The sequence below is a fragment of the Nyctereutes procyonoides genome, unplaced genomic scaffold, assembly GCF_905146905.1.
Source record: "Nyctereutes procyonoides isolate TBG_1078 unplaced genomic scaffold, NYPRO_anot_genome, whole genome shotgun sequence".
NCBI lineage: Eukaryota > Metazoa > Chordata > Mammalia > Carnivora > Canidae > Nyctereutes > Nyctereutes procyonoides.
The window spans coordinates 16,095,702-16,118,819 of NW_026575049.1; the positions used below are offsets into that span (position 1 = coordinate 16,095,702).

Below are 23,118 nucleotides of genomic sequence, written 5' to 3' on the forward strand. Positions count from 1 at the left end.
AAAATCTTCCACCCCAAGATTGCTAGAACTCATATGGCAATTTGGCAGCATGGCAGGATATAAAATCAATGCCCAGAAGTCAGTGACATATCTATACACTAACAATGAGACTGAAAAAGGAGAAATTAAGGAGTCAATCTCATTTACAATTGCACCCAAAAGCATAAGATACCTAGGAATAAACCTAACCAAAGAGGTAAAGGATCTATACCCTAAAAACTATAGAACACTTTTGAAAGAAATGGAGGAAGACACAAAGAGATGGAAACATATTCCATGTTTGTGGATTGGCAGAATTAATATTGTGAAAATGTCAATGTTACCCAGGGCAATTTACACATTTAATGCAATCCCTATCAAAATACCATGGACTTTCTTCAGAGACTTAGAACAAATTATTTTAAGATTTGTGTGGAATCAGAAAAGACCCCGAATAGCCAGGGGAATTTTAAAAAAGAAAACCATATCTGGGGGCATCACAATGCCAGATTTCAGGTTGTACTACAAAGCTGTGGTCATCAAGACAGTGTGGTACTGGAACAAAAACAGACACATAGATCAATGGAACAGAAGAGAGAACCCAGAAGCAGACTCTGAACTTTATGGTCAACTAATATTCGATAAAGGAGGAAAGACGATCCACTGGAAGAAAGACAGTCTCTTCAATAAATGGTGCTGGGAAAATTGGACATCCACATGCAGAAGGATGAAACTAGACCACTCTCTTGCATCATACACAAAGATAAACTCAAAATGGATGAAAGATCTAAATGTGAGACAAGATTCCATCAAAATCCTAGAGGAGAACACAGGCAACACCCTTTTTGAACTTGGCCACAGTAACTTCTTGCAAGATACATCCACGAAGGCAAAAGAAACAAAAGCAAAAATGAACTATTGGGACTTCATCAAGATAAGAAGCTTTTGCACAGCAAAGGATACAGTCAACAAAACTAAAAGACAACCTACAGAATGGGAGAAGATATTTGCAAATAACATATCAGATAAAGGGCTAGTTTCCAAAATCTATAAAGAACTTATTAAACTCAACACCAAAGAAACAAACAATCCAATCATGAAATGGGCAAAAGACATGAAGAGAAATCTCACAGAGGAAGACATAGACATGGCCAACATGCACATGAGAAAATGCTCTGCATCACTTGCCATCAGGGAAATACAAATCAAAACCACAATGAGATACCACCTCACACCAGTGAGAATGGGGAAAATTAACAAGGCAGGAAACAACAAATGTTGGAGAGGATGCGGAGAAAAGGGAACCCTCTTACACTGTTGGTGGGAATGTGAACTGGTGCAGCCACTCTGGAAAACTGTGTGGAGGTTCCTCAAAGAGTTAAAAATAGACCTGCCCTACGACCCAGCAATTGCACTGTTAGGGATTTACCCCAAAGATTCAGATGCAATGAAACGCCGGGACACCTGCACCCCGATGTTTCTAGCAGCCATGTCCACAATAGCCAAACTGTGGAAGGAGCCTCGGTGTCCATCGAAAGATGAATGGATAAAGAAGATGTGGTTTATGTATACAATGGAATATTACTCAGCCATTAGAAACGACAAATACCCACCATTTGCTTCAACGTGGATGGAACTGGAGGGTATTATGCTGAGTGAAGTAAGTCAATCGGAGAAGGACAAACAGTGTATGTTCTCATTATTTGGGGAATATGAATAATAGTGAAAGGGAATATAAGGGAAGGAGAAGAAATGTGTGGGAAATATCAGAAAGGGAGACAGAACATAAAGACTTCTAACTCTGGGAAATGAACTAGGGGTGGTGGAATGGGAGGAGGGCGGGGGGTGGGGGTGAATGGGTGACGGGCACTGAGGGGGACACTTGACGGAATGAGCACTGGGTGTTATTCTGTATGTTGGTAAATTGAACACCAATAAAAATTAATTTATAAAAAAAAATAAAAAAAGAATTTACCCCTCAGCTCAATACCCAGTAAATCAGAAAGACAATCATCGTATGATTTTACTTATATGTGGAAGTCACCAGAGAGGGAGAAAAACCATGAGAGACTTTTAACTATAGGAAACAAACTGAAGTGCTGGAGGTGAGGTGAGTGAGGGCTGGGGTAATTGGGTGATGGGCATTAAGGAGGACATGTGATGTAATGAGCACTGGATGTTATATACAACTGATAAATTATTGAATACTACATCTGTAAATGGTGATGTACTTTATGTTAGCTAACTGAAGTTAAAGAAAGAATGTACGACTTTAATTAGAATATAGAAATCTTTACATCATATATTTCTTTTCCCTCTCCACTTTACCCTTTAAAACATCAATCCTTAAAAACTTTGGGTGCTGTTTCCTAAGGTATTTTTAGGCATCCCTATTACTCCCAGCCTCCTTTGGTTCATCTACAAAATGATGCTAAAGCCAAGGCACACTATAGGACCCTAAAAGTTTTGACCATAGCTAACATGGCTCAAGATTCCTACTTTTCTGAATCTTCCCTTAAGAGGAGATTGGATATTCACTCTGTTAGGGATATCCTTGGTAATAGTTTTCACTTTAATTTCCTAACTGGAAGGACAGATAGAGTCGGAAATATCATCCCTACAACTGGAAATCCTTTTTGAATTAAGTGTGTAAAGGAGATAGTTTTAGAATTGTCAGAACAATAAAAATGAGTGAGAAAATTGTCTGAAACTTGAGAAAAGATGGTCTTATTGCAAGAGTAGAGCTTTATTGCAAGATGTAATTATTAGCATCTTTGGGAAAGCGTCTAATATATCTGATTTTTTGGACAATTTTCTGAAAGACTTTGATTAAATTAAAAGCATCACATATAAAAGCTAAACTTTACTAAAAGCCCAGGAACATGGGCTTGTGGTATCCTAGTAATTTTATTCAGATACTCCCTTCTTATACTCAGACTAACAGTGTTATCCAGTGGCAAATCTTTCCTATAAAGTTTATTTACTAAGGGGCTATATTTATATCTTTAAAATTATATTAGAAATTAAAATAGAACTTAAAAAATATATATTATTTAAAAATAAGTATAATAAACACATTTCTTCTTAGCACAAATAATTTATTTTTATTTTAAATAACTATAATCTCAAAATAATGTGAAGAGTTTGTCTAGCTAAAAAGTCTGTTAACTAGAAACAAATATGTGAACTGTTTTTTGGGAAAAGTTACCCCTCATTCACAACTTTGAAACATAATTTGACACCTTTTTATGATAAATTCATCTGAAGTGTTGCTTTAATGAGAGGGTTAGAGAAACTCTCTTTATGTTTCATGGGGAGGAATTCATATTGATCAGATTTTTCATTGAGTTTGAGATTTTTACATCCACCAAATGCTCATAACCTTTTTGATGACATCCTTGAAGTCCTGTTTTACTTGTTTATTCCTTAAAGTGTAAATGAAAGGGTTCAATAAAGGGGCAACTGACGTATTGAGCACAGCTACCCCCTTATTGAAGGCAACTCCTTCTTTGGCTGAGGGTTTTATATACATGAAGATGCAGCTGCCATAAGAGAGGGCAATGACAATCATGTGGGAAGAACATGTGGAAAAGGCCTTTTTCCTTTGCTGAGCAGAGGGGATCTTGAGGATGGTCCAGATGATGTTTGTGTAGGAGAGAATCACCAGCACCAGGGTGACCACGAAGGTCACAGCTGCTAAGATATAGTCAACCAGCTCTAAGAGTCTTGTGTCTGAGCAAGATATTTCTAGCAGGGGTCCGTAGTTACAATAATAATGATTCAGTATGTTGGAGCACAGAAATCCAGCTGACTGGTCAGGATGATTGGGGATATGATGATTAGAAATCCAGCCAACCAAGAGCAGAGAACCAGCTGAATGCAGACTCTGTTGCTCATAATGGTCATGTAATGCAGGGGTTTGCATATAGCCACATAGTGGTCATAGGACATAGCAGCCAGAAGGTAAAACTCTGTGGCTCCAAAGAAGAAGGCAAAGAAATACTGAGTGAAGCAGCCAGCAAAGCTAATGCTCTTGTTGCCAGTTGTGATGCTGAACATCAGCCTAGGAGTAAAGGTGGTTGTAAAGAAAATTTCTAGGAAGGAGAAATTCCAGAGGAAGAAATACATGGGAGTCTGGAGGTGTGAGTCCAGTAGTGTAAGTGTGATGATTGTGAGGTTTCCAATGATGCTAAATATGTAGGTGAGGAAGAGAAATAGAAAGACTACAAGTTGGATCTCTGGGATTTCTGTTAGTCACTGCAGAATGAATTCTGTCAGAAGGGTTTGGTTTTTCATCGCTAACATTTGCTGCCTATAAAAGTACAAAGGAAAGAAGTCAGTGATGAGAATGGAAGAGGATCTCAGGAACATTTAGAAGTAGCTAAGCCTTTTCATTGAATTGGTTCAAATATCTACTTTCTGTCCACTTGACCCAAGTGAGAGTTTCTATTGCACAGAGAGTGTCTTTTCACAAGAATTATTTTTAAAAAGTTCTCATGCAGAGGGTGCATGGGCAGCTAAGTTTCTGACTTTGATTTTGGCTCAGGTCATGATCTCAGGGTCGTGGGATTGAGTTGCACATGGGTCTCCAGGTCAATTTCTTTCTTACTCTTGAAAATACAAACAAGTCACAAACATTTTTATTTTACTATCCTTTACAATAAAAAGCATTTAGTATATTGTTTTACATGGTTATTACTATGATAATAATGAATAATAACTGTTGTGGGGCCCCTGGGTGGTTTAGTCAGTTAGGTGTGCAACTCTTGACTTTGACTCAGGTCATGATCTCAGGGTTGTGAGATTGAGCTCCACCTTGGGCTCTCCACTGGGCATGGAGCCTGCTTGAGTCTCTTTCCTTCTCGCTCTGCCCCTCCCTCCTCTAAAAAAAATAACTGTTATCAGTCGAGGACTTAATAGGTGCCCAACCTTACCGTTATTTTATTTGATTCTCACAACAACCCATTTAAGACAGGTGCTATTACTATCTCCATCTTGCAGATGAGAAAATTGAGGTTTGGAGCAGTTGATAAATTGTTCCAAATCCCACGGCTAGTGTATTGTAGAACAGAATTCTAGCCCACTGTTGCCTGATCCATAGTCTGCATACTCAACTGCCAGGTTGTGCTGATTTCCCATCCTCATCCAGGGGCAGAACAATTAAAACTATTATCTGAATCTTACAGATCAGACAATGTGCATTAGTGATCCTATGAGGATAATAGTGGTGATTATGATGAAACTGAGGTTGGGAAAGTTTTAGTGATTTGGCCAAATACATACAGCCAACAAATTCTTCTATTCTAAAATACACATGGATCAGATCTGCACCTTTATTTTTTAACATATTTATTAAACAGTGATTGTGTATTCTTTAGAAAACTTCTGTATATTTATATTTTGTCTCTACATTGTCTTTGATTTTTTCTTCTAGTATTTTCTTAATTTCTGCCTTTAAGCAATGGCTCTTAACTAGTTTTCTCCTCCTTTCTCCAGGCTCTAATGTCTCTGTCTCTGGCTGCACTTTCTCCTAAATACATTTTTCAGAAGTTGTTTGCCAGCTTTAGTTTCTAAATGAGTGAAATAATCCTGTCTTACATCTATCTCATGGTGCCTCTTAAATGGCTATTCCTAGGCCTGAATTCTTATTTCATTTTCAGTCCCATATTTTTTAACTCTATAATACATTATCTTTTGGGCATATTCTGCTCAAATTAAACTTAATATTTTAAAATATATCTCAGCATCATTTTTTCACTATGATGAAACCTATTTAAAATTCCAAACTCCTTGATAGGCTTTTTGGTAAATGTCAAGAAATTTACTTTTGAAAAACTAACTCTTAAAAGTCATTTAATAAGTGTTGGTTCTCTTGCTTTTCCCCTGCTTTTAAGGTACTTAAAAAGCAGTCTATTTTTGGAAAGATGTCATATACGCATAAAGTAGAAAATGGCTAATTCCTGAATAGAATGCATCATTATGTTAATTATTATTTTTAAAATATTATTTTATAAAAACTTAGTTTTGTCACCCTCAAGTTTTCTGTCAGAAGCTAGTTGAACAAGTTCTCTTTCTAGAGTATTGATCTATATTTAATTTCCTGTATATTTAACCATACACATCCCAAAGGAAATTTTTAGTATTGTCAGGCAAACTTTTGATTGGAAGATACTTCATACATTGATCTTGAAAGACATGTGGCTCAAGCTACCAGAGTCTTTCTCTGTTTCTGTAGTCAGGACACTATAGAAATGAAACTTTATCTCTTCTTCTACTTCCAGCAGATATTATGCAAGAGGAGAGAGAAAATTAGTAAATTGAGTCCAATTGCTAAGCACTATTATCTGAGTAACACAACCTGAATAGACAGAGTGTAATTAGCACTCGTGAGATGCTTTATGGAATTATAAAAAATTGTGATAAAAAACATGGAACATAAAACTTACTATCTTAGCCATTTCTAAGTTCAGTAATGTTAATTATAATCACTTTGATTTGCAACAGATCTCCAGAATTTTTTATCTTGTAAAACAAACTCTGTACTCGTTAAACTACTCCCCTTTCCCCTCCCTCCTACCCCTGGTAAGCACCATTCTATGTTCAATTTTTATGAATCTCACTATTTTAGTTAGCTCATATAAGTAAAATCATACAATATTTGTCTCTTTGTGACTTGGTATAATATTCTCAAGGCATTTCCTTCTTTTTAAAGGCTGAATAATATTCCATTACATATACATATCACATTTTGTTTACCCATTCATCTGTTGATGAATGTTTTCGTTGCTTCTGTTTTGGTTATTGTGAATAATGCTTCTATGAACATGAGTGTGCAAATATTCAAGATCCTGCTTTTAAAAAAATTCTTGCTTTCAGTACTTTTGACTATATAGCCAGCAGCCTATCTTGCTGAATCATATGGTAACTCTATTTTTAGTTTTTTGAGGAACCAATGTACTGTTTTCCATAGTGGCTGTATTCTATTTGGAATTTTTACATCAAAATGAATATCTGGGGCAGCCCAGGTGGCTCAGCGGTTTAGTGCCACCTTCAGCCCAGGGCATAATCCTGGAGACTTGGGATTGAGTCCCATGTCGGACTCCCTGTATGGAGCCTAATTCTCCCTCTGCCTGTGTCTCTGCCTCTCTCCCTCTCTCTCTCTGTCTCTCGTCTCTCATGAATAAATAAATAAAATCTTAAAAAAAGAAAATTAACTTAAAAAACAAAAAACAAAATGAATATCTAAATATCTGTGACACAACATAAATGCAGAGAGATGCCTAATTCTAAGATAAAAATTAAACAAATGCTTTTTATTCAGGCATTATCTATTTTCTCTTTTACATGTATATATCGCCTTTACAAAAATAGACTATAAATTCCTTAAGATCAGGGGAAGGACAGAAGAACCAACACTTCCTGAATGACTCTAGTATTGGTTTATGCTAGGCTCATCATAAATATATTTATGGTTTATGTTTGGTATTTATTTTGGTCTTCTTTTATTTCCCAACAACAGTGACAAAAACATACAGTATGATCAAAATAGGTAGTTGTTGCAAAAAATGAAAAAAAGATCCTGCCCTTTTTTCCTCTTTATCTCCCTTAGTTTATTCTCCATTTACCCCTTTATCTTTGGCAATTTGCCACGTATATTGTATACTTTTTCTGGCCTTGTTTTGGTCTAGTAACTGATAGGAACTTTCCAGAGCCAGTTTAGGGTAAAGTCGCTTGAATACATAAATTGTTACCATTTCCTTCTCTTTTCCACTGATGAATGGTCACTAAGTCATGAATATTACCTGGTTCTGCTGGGATTTTGAGTGGAGACTCAGGCCTCTATCAGCAAGGTTGTATTTTGAGATTTTCCTTTTTCATAGTTGGTGCTCTTCCATCACCAAATAATAAAAAATGTATTTCTTCTATTTGTAATTGAAATTTGAAATGACTTAATAAGTTAAGGTTTGTTTGGGCACAGAGCTCCCAGTGCTTAGTTTTCAGGATACTGAGCTGTCTGTCACTGAAAGAAAGAGAAACTTCAGACATCAAATGATTTCAAGGGAGAGCTTTCAGGAACTACTTAAAATGCTTACCACTGACTCTCAGAGAGAAGTGTTCATGTGCACCTGGACTCCTCCATCCTATATCTCTAAGCATCCTGGATAAGCTGAGTCACTTTTCTTGGCATACAAGTATAGCCCCAATGCAGAACCAGGAAAAGGGCTATCAGATTACTTGGTCATAATCTTCCAGAAAGGTCAGTGATTTTCCCAAGAAAAGCCTTGAATGTCTAGAATCCTGTGGGTGTCTTAATATTCTGATATTCTAAGTTTCCTGAAATAAAGAAATCCTAAGCCCCTGGGATCCTAAACCCTGTACTGCTGAGCTGTGTGCCTATCTGGAACACCAGAGAGCCATCTTTGCTGTTGTCTCCGAGAATAACATAATCTCAAGGATGTGTGAAAAAGGTCATGGCATCCAATGATGTGAATGTCTAGGCTCTTGTACTTCCTAACTATTAATTTCTGGTCTTTGATGAATAGCTTAGTTATCATTACAAGACATCACATTTATGTTCCACTTAAGTTCTGTAATAAATCTACTTAAATAATATTACAAATCATTGTAGCATTTTTTGTTGTTGTAAAAAGTTGGAAATAATCTAAATTTCCACCAGTAAGGAAAGGACAGAATAATTTTGGCACATCCAAAGTACAAAATGTGACAAACCAATAAAAGCAAGTGGGAAATATTGTATATCAACTAACTGGAATTTATTTATTTATTTATTTGTTTGTTTGTTTGTTTATTTATTTGTTTATTTATTTATTTATTTATTTATTTATTTATTTATGTGAACTCACTTGGGAAGATATATTTGGTATGGTGCTATGTGAACAAAGAAAGCTGCTGAACTGTAGTATATTTTATGATCCCACTGGGTAAAAAAGGACATTTTTATATCTATGTATCTTATATCTTATATAAAACTATTTTTATGAGCATAGTCACATAGATCTGGGACAATAAATTTGAACAGTATTGCCTGTACGAAGTTAGATGGGGGAAGTGAGGGACATATGGGGAGCTATCTTCTTTTCCTTTATACTTGTCTATATTGTATAAATGCTATAAGTTACTTTTGAAAACTGAAGTATAGTTGAAATCCAATTTGATATTAGTTTCATATATAAAATAGTGAATTGGCAATTCTATACATTACCCAGTGCTCACCACAGTAAATATAGTTAACAATCTGTCACCATACAATATTATTTCAACATTACTGGCTATATTTCCTATGCTATGCTTTTCAACCCCATGACTTTTTAATTTAATTTTTAAAAAGATTTTATTTATTTATTCATGAGAGAAACACAGAGAAAGAGGCAGAGACATAGGCAGAGGGAGAAGCAGGCTCCATACAGGGAGCCCAATGTGGGACTTGATCCCTGATCCTGGCAGATGCTTAACTGCTGAGCCACCCAGGTGTCCCTGATTTATTTATTTTTTAAGTGGAAGGTTGAACCTTTTAATCCCCTTCACCTATTTTACCCATCCTATCACCCCTCCCCTCTGGCAACCACCAGTTTTTTCTCTGAGTCTGTTACTGTTTGCTTGTTTTTACATGTAAGTGAATCATGAGATATTTGTTTTTGTCTCGCTGACTTATTTTACTTAGCGTGATATTCTGTAGGTCAAAAACCACCAACAAAATGAATAGGCAACCTACTGAATGGGAAAAGTTACATTTTAATTAAAAAAAAACAGTTACATGATTTCATGCTCCATAAGCACAAAGAGTTAACATTGGTATAATTATAAACTAAGAATATACTTTCACTTAACTTTCAGGGCAAGTTCTGCAGGGTATTACCCATATATGTCCATGGGATGAATCACAATTAGAAGTCTGATGTGAGTGAATGGTGGCATAAAACTGAAATTGTTGGTTTTCTCACCACTACATATTGACCTAATTATTCACAAAAGTTCCCAAACTTATGAAAATTTAATAGGAAAAATCCTACTCATCCTGCTTTATATCAGCTTAGCTTCTGAGGAAGTTAACAGGAGACTGTCAGTGTAGTACAAAAGCCATGTGGGAACCAAGTAATGATAATGATTAATAACAGGAAATAGAAAACAACCTTTTTTTTTCTTTTTAAAACAGCATGTTTTTTGAGAAGTTTACTATATGCTGGGCATAATGCTAAAGATACCTTTGTTATATTTAATGATGACTGCTTCAATTTCCTCCCTGGTTATTGGCCTGTTTAGGTTTTCTATTTCTTCCAATTCCAGTTTTGGTAGTTTGTGGTTTTCCAGAAATGCGTCTATTTCTTCTAGAATGACTAACTTATTGGCGTAGAGCTGTTCATAATATGTTTTTAAAATCGTTTGTATTGCCTTGGTGTTGGTGGTGATCTCTCCTTTCTCATTCATGATTTTATTGAGTCTTCTCTCTCTTCTTTTCAATAAGGATGTCTAATGGTTTATCTATCTTATTAATTTTTTCAAAGAACCAACTCCTGACATTGTTGATCTGTTCCACAGTTCTTCTGGTCTCGATTTCAATGAGTTCTGCTTGAATCTTTATTAACTCTCTTTTCTCTAGCACCTTTAGGTGTAAGGTTAGATTTTGTATTTGAGTTCTTTCCAGTTTTTGGATGGCTGCTTGTATTGCAATGTATTTCCCCCTCGGGACTGCTTTTGCTGTATCCCAAAGGATTTGTTTGTTTGTCTGTTTGTTTGAATTGCTTGGGTTAATAGACAACAACACTTTCTTTATTTTTTATAAAATTATTTTTATTGGTGTTCAATTTGCCAACATATAGAATAACACCCAGTGCTCATACCGGCAAGAGCCCACCTAGGTGCCCGCCACCCAGTCACCCCCACCCCCTGCCCTCCTCCCCTTCCAACAACGTTAGTTCATTTCCCAGATAGGAGTCTTTCATGTTCTGTCTCCCTTAATGATAATTCCCACATATTTTTCTCCTTTCCACTTTATTCCTTTTCACTATTTTTTATATTCCCCAAATGAACGAGAACCTATAATGTTTGTCCTTCTCCAATTGACTTATTGCACTCAGCATAATACCTCCAGTTCCATCCATGTTGAAGAAAATGGTGGGTATTTGTCATTTCTAATGGCTGAGTAATATTCCATTGTATACATAAACCACATCTTCTTTATCCATTCATCTTTCGATGGACACCGAGGCTCCTTCCACAGTTCGGCTACTGTGGACATGGCTGCTAGAAACATCGGGGTGCAGCTGTCCCGGCGTTTCATTGCATCTGAATCTTTGGGGTAAATCCCTAACAGTGCAATTGCTGGGTCGTAGGGCAGGTCTATTTTTAATTCTTTGAGGAACCTCCACACAGTTTTCCAGAGTGGCTGCACCAGTTCACATTCCCACCAACAGTGTAAGAGGGTTCCCTTTTCTCCGCATCCTCTCCAACATTTGTGGATTCCTGCCTTGTCAATTTTCCCCATTCTCACTGGTGTGAGGTGGTATCTCATTGTGGTTTTGATTTGTATTTCCCTGATAGCAAGTGATGCAGAGAATTTTCTCATGTGCATGTTGGTCATGTCTATGTCTTCCTCTGTGAGATTTCTCTTCATGTCTTTTGCCCATTTCATGATTGGATTGCTTGTTTCTTTGGTGTTGAGTTTAAGAAGTTCTTTTTTTAAAATAAATTAATTTTTATTGGTGTTCACTTTACCAACATACAGAATAACACCCAGTGCTCATCCCGTCAAATGTCCCCCTCAGTGCCCGTCACCCATTCACCCCCAACCCCCGCCCTCCTCCCCTTCCAGCACCCCTAGTTCGTTTCCCAGAGTTAGGAGTCTTTATGTTCTGTCTCACTTTCTGATATTTCCCACACATTTCTTCTCCCTTCCCTTATATTCCCTTTCACTATTATTCATATTCCCCGAATGAATGAGAACATACACTGTTTGTCCTTCTCCGATTGACTTATTTCACTCAGCATAATACCCTCCAGTTCCATCCACGTTGAAGCAAATGGTGGGTATTTGTCGTTTTTAATGGCTGAGTAATATTCCATTGTATACATAAACCACATCTTCTTTTTCCATTCATCTTTCGATGGGCACCGAGGCTCCTTCCACAGTTTGGCTATTGTGGACATGGCTGCTAGAAACATCGGGGTGCAGGTGTCCCGGCGTTTCATTGCATCTGAATCGTTGGGGTAAATCAACAATACAAACTTCTAATTTACAGTCTAGAGATGAGAAATCCAAAATCAGTTCCAATAATGTTTGCATGTGTTTGAGTTCCTTCTGGAAGCTTTGAGGGTGTATCTGTTAACTTGCCCTTTCCAGCTTGTTTGCATTCCTTTGCTCATGACCTCCCATCACAACTACCTTCGTTTCTGTAGCCACATCCCAATTCTCTGACAATCTTGCCTCCCTCTTGTAAAAATCCTTATGATTATATTGGTCTTACCAAGATCTTAATTTAATTACACCTGTAGGATCTTTATTGCCATGTCATATAACTTATTCATAGACTTTCAGGATTACACATTGGTATCTTTGAAGCATCATTATTTGTTTTGCAATCAGGTGATATTGATACTACACACTTTGAATAACAAGTCTCTATAGTAGAATAAAGTCCAAGGACACTTACCCTGATAGGTCTTCTGGACAGAGATATCACTCTTTGGTTCTGATTCTCTATTCAAATATAGTACAGAAATTGAACCAAAACCACAGGCCTTCTGTCCTGTCACACAAATAGTTACACACACACACACACACACACACATATATATATGTTATATAAATTATTTTTATATAAGTTATAAATTATACATATAACATATGTTATGTTATACATAAGGTATATATAACATATAAGTTATAAGTTATATATAAGGTATATATAACATATATAAGGTTATATATATAACATATATATAAGGTTTATATATAACCTTATATAAATAATATATGTATATGTGTGTCTATATATATGTATATATGGACACACATACATTTTTATTTATTTATTCATGAGAGACACAGAGAGAGATAACAGAGACATAGGTGGCAGAGGGAAGAGAAGCAGGCTCCATGCAGGGAGCCTGATGTGGGACCCGATCCCAGGCTCCAGGATCACGTCCTGGGCTGAAAGCAGACGCTCAACCACTGAGCCACCCAGCCGTCCTGACACACATACTTTAAAAGGTGATAGACTCACAATATATTTGATGGTGTGTAATTTTATTCCTTGGACATTGTATTTGCAAACTAAATGCTTTTAAAAGTCCTTCTGAGAAAAACATTTCTGTGTATATAAAAGGGAAAGAGAGAAGGTGGAGGGAGGGAGAGAGGAGAGAGGTTTAAAAATGCATCATGATCTAAAGGTCATCAGATAGAGCCCTTCATCAAGATTTATTCTCAGTGCGGAGCCTGCTTGAGACTTAGACTTAAGACTTTTCTCCCTCCCTCTCTCTCAAATAAATAATTCTTTAAAGAAATAAAAAAAATAAAAATGTATACTACATAAGGGGTCTGAAAGTCACCAATCTGTTTAAACAAGTAAGCTGAACAGACTGAAAAATTAAGTCTTCTTTGATCCATAAGAGAGGGGAAAGGCTACAAGGCAAAAAACGCTGCCTCCAAGATGGGAGAGGCAGATGACTACAGATCATCAAGGTTTATCAGGACAAAGACTCATGAGCAAAATCCCAGATTTGTTTCAGTATTGGGAAAAACAGGAAAACCTGAAGTGTAATAGACAAGCTGTTGGAAGCTCACTATGGACAATTGTGAGAGTTAAAAACCTCAGGGGGAGCCAGTTATCAGGGGCCTGCAAAATATTGTGAGATTTACCTGGTACTTGACCAGGTTCCCAAAAAAAGATCCTCTTGGGTTCTGTCAGGAGGAAAGGAAAAGAGAAACCATTTTGAAATACATGAGAATATTCTGTTCTTAACAAGGTCGTCACCTGGGAAAAACAGCAAATCAGAGGTTAACTGCTGCAGTATTATCAGAACTTAATGGACCTCGGGAAAGATATACCCAACTGCAATCTATTCCAACTACCCCAACCTATCTAAATGATGAGAAAAAAGTAAAAAACATTGTGACCTAATCACAGGACTATAAGGTACTTTGCTCCCCCTGCACATCACCATCACATTACTAAAAGCCTATAGATAGCAGTTACTTTTCTGGTACATCATGCACAGCTACCAAGAAAAATTTACAAGGCCAAAAATAAATAGCCTACCAAAAGACAAAATAAATAAAATAAAATAAAATAAAATAAAATGTAAACAAAACAAGCCTCACACCAGACCTGTTGAAATTATCAGACTAGAAATTCTAAACAAAGCATATGATTAATATGTTAAGGGAGCTAATGAATAAAGTAGACAGCATGCAAGAACAGATGGCCAATATAAGTAGAAAGCTGGAAATCCTAAAAATCAAAAATAAATTCTAGGGTTAAAAAAACATAGTAACAGAAATGAAGAATGCATTTGATGGGCTTGTTAGTAGACTGGACATAGCTGAGGAATCCTGTAGCTATAAGGTACCTCAATAGAATCCTCCAAAACTAAAAGCAAATAGAACAATGACTAAAATAAAACAGAATGACCAAGGACTATGGGCCAAAATGTAATATAGGCATAATGGGACTACCAGAAGATGACAGAGAAAATGGGACAGAAGATATATTTGGAACACTAATGACAAAATTTCTACAAATTAATGTCAGGCACCAAACCACTCATCCAGGATCCTTAGAGAATACCAAGTGGGATAAATGCCCTCCTCTAAATGTCATATCATTTTAAACTTCTAGAAGATTAAAGAAAAATCCAGAAAGAAGGAAAAGAAAAACAAAGAACTTACCTATAGAAAAACAAAGAACTATATCCAACTTCTCCTCAGCAGCCATGTAAGAAGAGTAGAATGAACTATTTAAGGTTTTGAGAGAGAAAACCCACCAAGCTGAAACTGTGTACTCTGCAAAATTATCCACTAAAAGGAAAAATAAAGGTGTTTCAGACAAACTAAAATTGAAGGCAATTGTAGCCAGAGACTTGCCTTGCAAAATGTTTAAAAAAAAAGTTCTTTAGAAAGTATGAATATGTCAGAAACTCAGATCTCCATAGTGGAAAGGATATTGAAAAAGGAAAAAAAAGTTAAGGTAAAATTTAAAAATTCTCAACAGATTTAACAGATTTTTGTGTTTGTTCAAATAGTACTAGCAATAGTGTATTTGATTATGTATACTTATATATATGCTATAATATACACATCCACACACACACACATATGCTTACATATAAAGGAAATGGATGACAGCAGTGATATAGGAGATAGGAGTTATTTTGCTATTTTTTTACATTAGGGTATTACACTACTGGGATAGTATTGTGTTATTTGAAAGGGGACTAAGATTCTTGTCAATGTGTGTTGCAAACTCTAGGGCAATCACTAAAAGAAGTTAGAAACTATAACTGAACTGCTAAAAAAGGAAAGAAAATGGAATCATATTTAAAAATAAAGTATACGGGGATCCCTGGGTGGCGCAGCGGTTTGGCGCCTGCCTTTGGCCCAGGGCGCGATCCTGGAGACCCGGGATCGAATCCCACGTCGGGCTCCCGGTGCATGGAGCCTGCTTCTCCCTCTGCCTGTGTCTCTGCCTCTCTCTCTCTCTCTCTGTGACTATCATAAATAAATAAAAATTAAACAAAAAAAAATAAAAATAAAAATAAAGTATAAAAGGCAGTAAGAGAGTGGAAGACAAAAAAAGCATAAAAAGCAAAACATGCATATAGAAAACAGTAACAAATATGGGAGATATTAATTCAACTATATCAGTAATTACTTTGAGTATCCATAGTCTAAATGCCCCAACTAAAAGACAGAGATGGTCACAGTAGATCCTGACTCTGTGCTGCATACAAGAAATCTATTTGAGGGATCCCTGGGCGGCGCAGCGATTTGGCGCCTGCCTTTGGCCCAGGGCGCGATCCTGGAGACCCGGGATCGAATCCCACGTCGGGCTCCCGGTGCATGGAGCCTGCTTCTCCCTCTGCGTATGTCTCTGCCTCTCTCTCTTTCTCTCTCTGTGACTATCATAAATAAATAAAAAAATTAAAAAAAGAAATCTATTTGAATATAAAGACACATATAGATTAAAAGTAAATGATTAAAACATATGCCATGCTAATACTAATCAAAGGAAAAACATGTTAGCTATATTAATTTTAGAGCAGACTGAAAAGTAAGGAAAATTATCAGGGATAAAGAAGAACGGTACATAATGATGAAGAGGTTAATTTAAAAATCTTAATATGTGCACAACTAACAGAGTGTCAAAAATGTAAAGCTAAAACTTAGACAAATATACTACTGTGAGTGTAGACTTTGACAGCCCTCACTCAGAAATAGATTAGGGGGCAGAAAATCAGTAAGAACGCAGTTAAACCAACATGACCAATCAACTGGATATAATTAAAATCTATGGACTTTCATCCAAAAACACAAGAATACACATTGTTTCAAGCTCACAGGAAATATTCACTAAGATCACATTCTGGGTCATAAGATACATCTTAACAAATTTAAAAGAAATCATAAAATACTGCTGTCAGACCACACTGAAATTCAACTAGAAATCATAAAAGAGAGATAACTGGAAAATTCTAAAATACATAGAGATTAAACAGCACACTTCTAAATAGCATGTGGATCAAACAACTCTCAAGAGAAATTGAAAATATTTTGAAACTACATGCAAATGAAAATACAAGTTATCAGATTTGGGAGAAGCAGCAAAAACAGTGCTTAGAGGAAAATTTGTAGCATTGATTACATAAAATAAATTCTAAAAGGAAATGAAAACTTAAAAAGTAAACAATGATTTTTTTAAAAAATCCAAATTAAAACAGACATCAATGAAACTGAACACAGGAAATCAATAGAAAAGATCAATAAAATAGAGAAACTCAATAAACCTCTAGCCACATTAAGTTAATGAAGAAAAAGAAAGGAAACAAATTATTAATCAGATTCCCCTGAAAATTAAAAGAATAATGAAGGAATACCAACTCTATGCCTACAAATTGGATAACCTAGAGGAAACAGATTGATTCCTTGAAAGTCATAATCTGCTAAAATTCACAGGAAGAAATTGATGATCAGAATAAGCCTGTATTTATTAAACAAATTGGATCAACAATTAATAACCTTTAAAACAAAAACAAAAACACCAAGCCCAGATGGGATCACTGGTGAACACTACCGAATATCTAAGGAAGAAATGATACATTTTCTACACTCTGTTTCAGAAGAGAAAGGCAGAGGGAATACTGCTTCATTCATTCTGTGAGGCCAACATTACCCTACTATATAAATCAGACATTACAAAAAACTACAGAGCATTATCTTTCATAAACACAGATGCAAAAATACTTGATGAAATATTACCAAGTCCAATCCAATAATATATAAAAATAATTGCACTTTACAACCAAGTGGGATTTATTTCAGGTTCAATATTTGAAAAGCAATGAACATAATCCATCATATCAGCAGGCTACAAAAGAAAAAAAATCATATGATTGTGACAACAAATGCAGAAAATACATTTGACAAAATGCAACACCAATTCATGATAAAATCTATTTTTTACATATAAGCAAAATCATGAAACTTAAAGCATAGAGAGAAAGAAAATTGAAAAAGAAGAAATAAAGCACAGCCTCAGTGACCTGAGGGGCAATATCATGTAGTTTACACATTTAGGTACAGTTGGAATCCTTGAAAGAAAGAAGAGAAAGAGAAACAAAGTTGAAAAACAAATAGTGACTAAAAACTTTACAAGTTAGTTTGAGACTATAAACCCGCACATCCAAGAATCTCAAGGAATCTTTCTGTGGTCCCTGCTCAGTATCTGTTGGCCACTGAAGTCTCCTCTCTCTGGTCACTGGGAACTTGGATGACTCGAGGCCCTGTGCAGGGTTTTTTTTTTTTCTTGGCCTCCTGAAATTTTTCTCTGTGCATTTGTAAAATTATAATCATTGAAAGACTCTAGAGAAACCCTAAGCAGATTTCTGGAGCTCTTCTTCCGTCTTTCCATGATCTTTCAGTATAGACTAATCTGCAAACTTTAGCTGCTTCTATCTCTCTAAACTCTGATCTGTGTATCCTCAAATCATCACAATTTCAAGATTATGTCCTCTTCCCTGTAATCTACAAATTGCATCTAGGCAGAAAGCGAGGGAGGAAGATTGCAGGGCTCTCCTCCTTAGTTTTTTGTTTTGTTTTGTTTTAAGGAATCACAATCCTCTTCTGCCTCTTTTCTAATATTTGAAAATACTTGTATCATATATCTTGTCCATTTTACTGTAGGAAGTAATTCTGGGCCATCCGACTTGTAGGTGAAGAGATTATTTCAAATGAAATTTTTAAACACATTTTTTAAGAAAATAATTCATCTTTATAGATGAAATTAATGAACAAATCATAATTTCCAACTACTGTGGCTCTCATTATATATTGCTCCCAATAAATAACCAACTGGGTTTGGTTTGGCTTTTTAAAATAACATTTTATCTCTTGGTTTTTATTTCAAAAGACTGACTAAAACATTGAATGGAGGAACACAGTTTCTTCAATATAAAACCATGAAATGGCAATCAAAATTGTAAACAATCTTCACATATATTCATGCAAATCCATCTAGGCACACCTTCTGAAGCCAATATACATAAATAATAATATTGGTCACAGAAATTAGCTATAATGAAGCCTTCAAATTTTATTTTATTTTTAAAGATGATTTTTTTGATAGAGAGAGAGCGAGCATGAGCAGAGAATGGAGAGGCAGAGGGAGAGGGAGAAATAGACTTCCTAGTCATCAGGGAGCCCAACTCGGGGCTCTATCCCAGGACCCAAAGATCATGACCTGAGCTGCAGGCAGATGCTTAACCGACTGAGTCGCCCAGGCACCCCTCAGATTTTATTATTTTAAACTTTTAATTTTAACTGAAGATAATTACAGTTAAAATGTTAAGTAATTTTACATGGCATCTGCATAATCTATTATTATCATTAACAGTTTTATTTTATAGTATTTGGGGAAATGTGCTCAATATATACATAATAGTGCACATCTTTTTCCTTAATATGTCTTTTTCCTTAAAATATGAATGAATAATAAAATATTATGCATGAATTCTATCTCTGATCCACCCAGCAAATGGACATTGCAAATATCAATGTAACTACGTGCTTTCTTGAAAATTTTTCCTGAAGAGGTTTTAAAGAGACTCTATTATCATAGAGTTATGGTAATTTCCTAGTGACTTGTGAGAATGGTCATTCATAACACTGTCCCTCTGCCATCTTCCCAAGCTACTGCTAGACAGTCCATTCCATTGATAATGTTTTTAGCAGCTTTGGAACTAGAGACATTAAATGGAATCTCAAGTTTCAGTGATGAAGATTAGATGCAGGAGCTCTGGAGTAGGAAAGAAATGCTTAAGGAAGGTAAGATTTCTTACAAAAATGTCAGTTCTGTGGAAACTAATGCTATTAGCATTATACATAGTTGGGAACAAAAAGATAATACTAGCATCTACTGAGACTTACTATGTCACAGGTGTCACTGTAAATTTCATATACATAAATATATGTATGTGAATATATATATATATCAAGCCATTTATTCTTTGCAATAATCCTGTTATCAAGCCATTTATTATCTGCATTTATACTTGAGGAAACTGAAGAACTGAGATGCTCAGTAACTCTCCAAATATCTCATAGTTGGAAAGTGCCAGAGCCATATATTGAATGCCACAGCTTAGAGCTATGCTCTCAATAGAGAGGACAATGGGGGTGTCATTAACTACTATTCCAACTCAAGGCTCGTAAACCTGTTCTGTTTAAATAAATGGGGGGGGGTATCTAAGCAACTTAGAGTGTTATAAGACTATGCCTAGGGTGCCTGGGTGGCTTAGCCGGTTAAGCATCTGACTTGGTTTCAGCTCAGGTCATAATGTCAGGGTTGGAACTTTGAGCCCCTCATGGGGCTCTGCCCTCAGCTCAGAGTCTGCTTGATATTTCCTTAGCCCTCCCCCTGCTCGCACTCGTACTTTCTCTCTCAAATAAATAAAATTTTTTTAAAATAATTTATTTATTCACGAAAGACAGAGAGACAGAGACACAAGCAGAGGGAGGAGAATCAGGTTCCATGTGAGGAGCCCAATGCAGGACTTGATCCCAGGATCCCAGGATCACATCCTGGACCAAAGGCAAATGCTCAACCGCTGAAGTCACCCAGGTATCCTGATAAATAAAATCTTAAACAAAAAGACTGTTCTATTAGCATTCTTAGAGGAAAACTGGAAAGTTCTGAGTACAGATGAATGGGTACTCGTCCTTAGTTCTTAGCTGATGAGGTTCTGAGCCAACATTACATACTAGAATCTCTTTTGACCCCGATTTCTCAGACCCCATTTGCTAAACCTCTTGTGTTCTTCTCCCTTATATTGTTTCATTATAGGTTTCTTCAGAGATCCAGCCTTATTTTCTAATAGAAATGTGTGCATTAAAAACCAAAGTCTCAAACACCAAAAACTAAAAATCAGGTTTGAGTTTTAGTGTGCTGAATCTTCAAATACTTCCTAGAGGTAAAGAGAGAGAGAGGATACAACCCATATTGGGAGTGCAGGGTATGTGAGAAGGCTTCCTTCCTAGAATGAGTCTGATTTCTCAATTATAAGGTCTATTAGGGCAAGAACACTCCTGCTCTGTTCATTAACATAGCCCAGTTCCTGTCACATAGTGGCCAATAAATAAATATTTGTTGACTTCATAAATGAATTAACATGGCAGGCAATCAAAGGGAGAAAGAGAACATAGATGAATTTCCACAGGAAAACAGATTCTCTGCCTATAAAAGTTCTACTTTATGTATTTATAAACCTTTTCTTTTCCTCATTAAAAACTTTAAAAAGCCAATTGGTTTCTTAGCCCATCTTCCCAATCCATTATTTTATGTAAAACACTCTTAAGCAATTATTGTTTCTTCCACTGCAACTTCAGGAAATGATAACTGAAAATAAGGAGGAAAATTCAATCTTCTGTTTTATACTAACTTTGAAAAAAATAAACTTACAAATGATAAGTAGCAATGCAATTATAATCCTCAGTAAAAATGAGAATTTCTGGTGGAAAACTAAGATATCGACATGACAAAACCTCAACTAGCAAATCAATTATAACAATGGAAAAACTTTTTACAGATTTATCTAATATCTAGTTTCCAGGCCATCTCCCTCACAGTTGTAGAGTCAGTTAACAGAAAAAAAACTGTTAAATTTCTAGTATCTAAAGGTAGATGATGCAAAATTTTTGCTCTGAATTGAACTGTGTCCACCTTTAAACACTAAAGAACCTTATGGAAGCCTGATTGCTGTACTTTGAGAGTATGCATTCACTGAAAGAAGAATATGGATTCTAGTATCCTGACAGGAATAATCCATCATATTTCACTTCAATGACACTTCAAGACCTGCAGTTTGACATTCTCTTACAGCCTTTAATTCCCAAGCCTATAAAATTACTATACTTTTAGAATGCTGGCTGTATTTTAAACATGGGTCTCTCTGAAAGATATATGGTTAAAATGTACCTTATATTCTTCTCTTAAGGAGATTTTATTTTACACTAGAACTTATGTATTAGCTCTAGACAATTTTTGAAAACTTGTAAGCCCTGTGGAGAAACATAAATAAGGAGGACCTAAAATGCATTTCTCCTTTTTTAAACATTTTTTTTCATTTTTAAGGCTAATTTCTCACCATAAAGAATGATGACTAAAGCTTAAAAGTAAAGGTTATATAAGAATGATAATTTAGTCAATGGCTTGATGTGTTCCTCTGCTGGCAGAAGGTAGTCTATTGGGAAGACTGCCATTCTGGCAACATTCAACCTGCATTTTTAGGTAATGCAAAGTATCTAATCATAGTTGACCTATTAGAACTGAGATGATTCATTGAGATAATTTTTTACAAAGGGTCTATTAACTTTTAACAATTACTGAGGACCATGGACAGAAAATAGAATTGAGGACCTACATATAAATGGAGCGCCTGTTTCACTGGGAGGAGATTAGGCCCATTGAAACTGGGCCATACCCAGTGTGGAGATTATCATATAATCAGTTACCATACAAAACTCCTATCTCAATGCTTGCCTTCTTCTCCTCTGTCAGTCTACACAAAAAGTGCTGGTAGGAAGCAAAGCATGGGAATGGTGTTAAGAATCCATGACCTTGATAGTGTTCCAGCAATAGCTGAACTATATTGCCTCACAGAAAGAAAGTTAAATGTGGACATGAGGAAATTTTAACAACCCAGGCATATAACTAACTGGGAAGGAAAGCGAATATTAGAGACACAACAGTACTGCTAGAATAAAGATATAAAAGAAATCACTGAGGGCTATTCATTATATTCAAGCTTTTGTCTGAAAAGTATTTAAACATTAAAAGGATGTAGTTTATCAGAATCACTAGGATCCTTAAGAATGTCTTAGGTAAGGCATGCTAGCTAAAGTTGAAGTACGTTAGCTAAAACAAAAGTAATATAGTTTTCTGGTGGTTGGAGCTTGGAATTATTTTAAGTATTATTCTAGGAGAGTTACATATGTCAAACACAGCACATGATCTCCGTATTTGTGCCCATTAAGAAGTTAAATATATGAAATGCTTCATTAGAGTGTCCTTGTAGTCATTGTATTAGTTTGCAATCTTTCAATTTGCAGTTATTTGCAGATGTATCAAGTGTAATGGGCTCTATTCAGCAAGCCATCCTCCCTATTGGTTGTTTCTCACATGGTCAAGGGCATACTAAACACATTCTTGGAATGATTCCCTCTTTCAATCACTGTGCCAATAATCAGTTAGAATACAAGTGGATTCTTTTCATTTAGAACAACCAGGTGGCTGAAGAGAGCTAAAAAGCAATCAGCAAAATCAAAAGCAATAATGAAGTTCTTCAAGGTTTTGTGCTGTATTGCCTGATATATAATCTCTATTTTGTGGGTAAATATACGGTATGCCTAGC

The 23,118-nt window shown here is 35.9% G+C and overlaps 1 pseudogene; it reads right to left on the reverse strand.

Annotated features, from left to right (window-relative positions):
* Nucleotides 1-3,337: 3,337 nt before the first annotated feature.
* Nucleotides 3,338-4,284, reverse strand: LOC129512115 (olfactory receptor 6C4-like; annotated as a pseudogene).
* Between the last annotated feature and the right edge of the window lie 18,834 nt (nucleotides 4,285-23,118).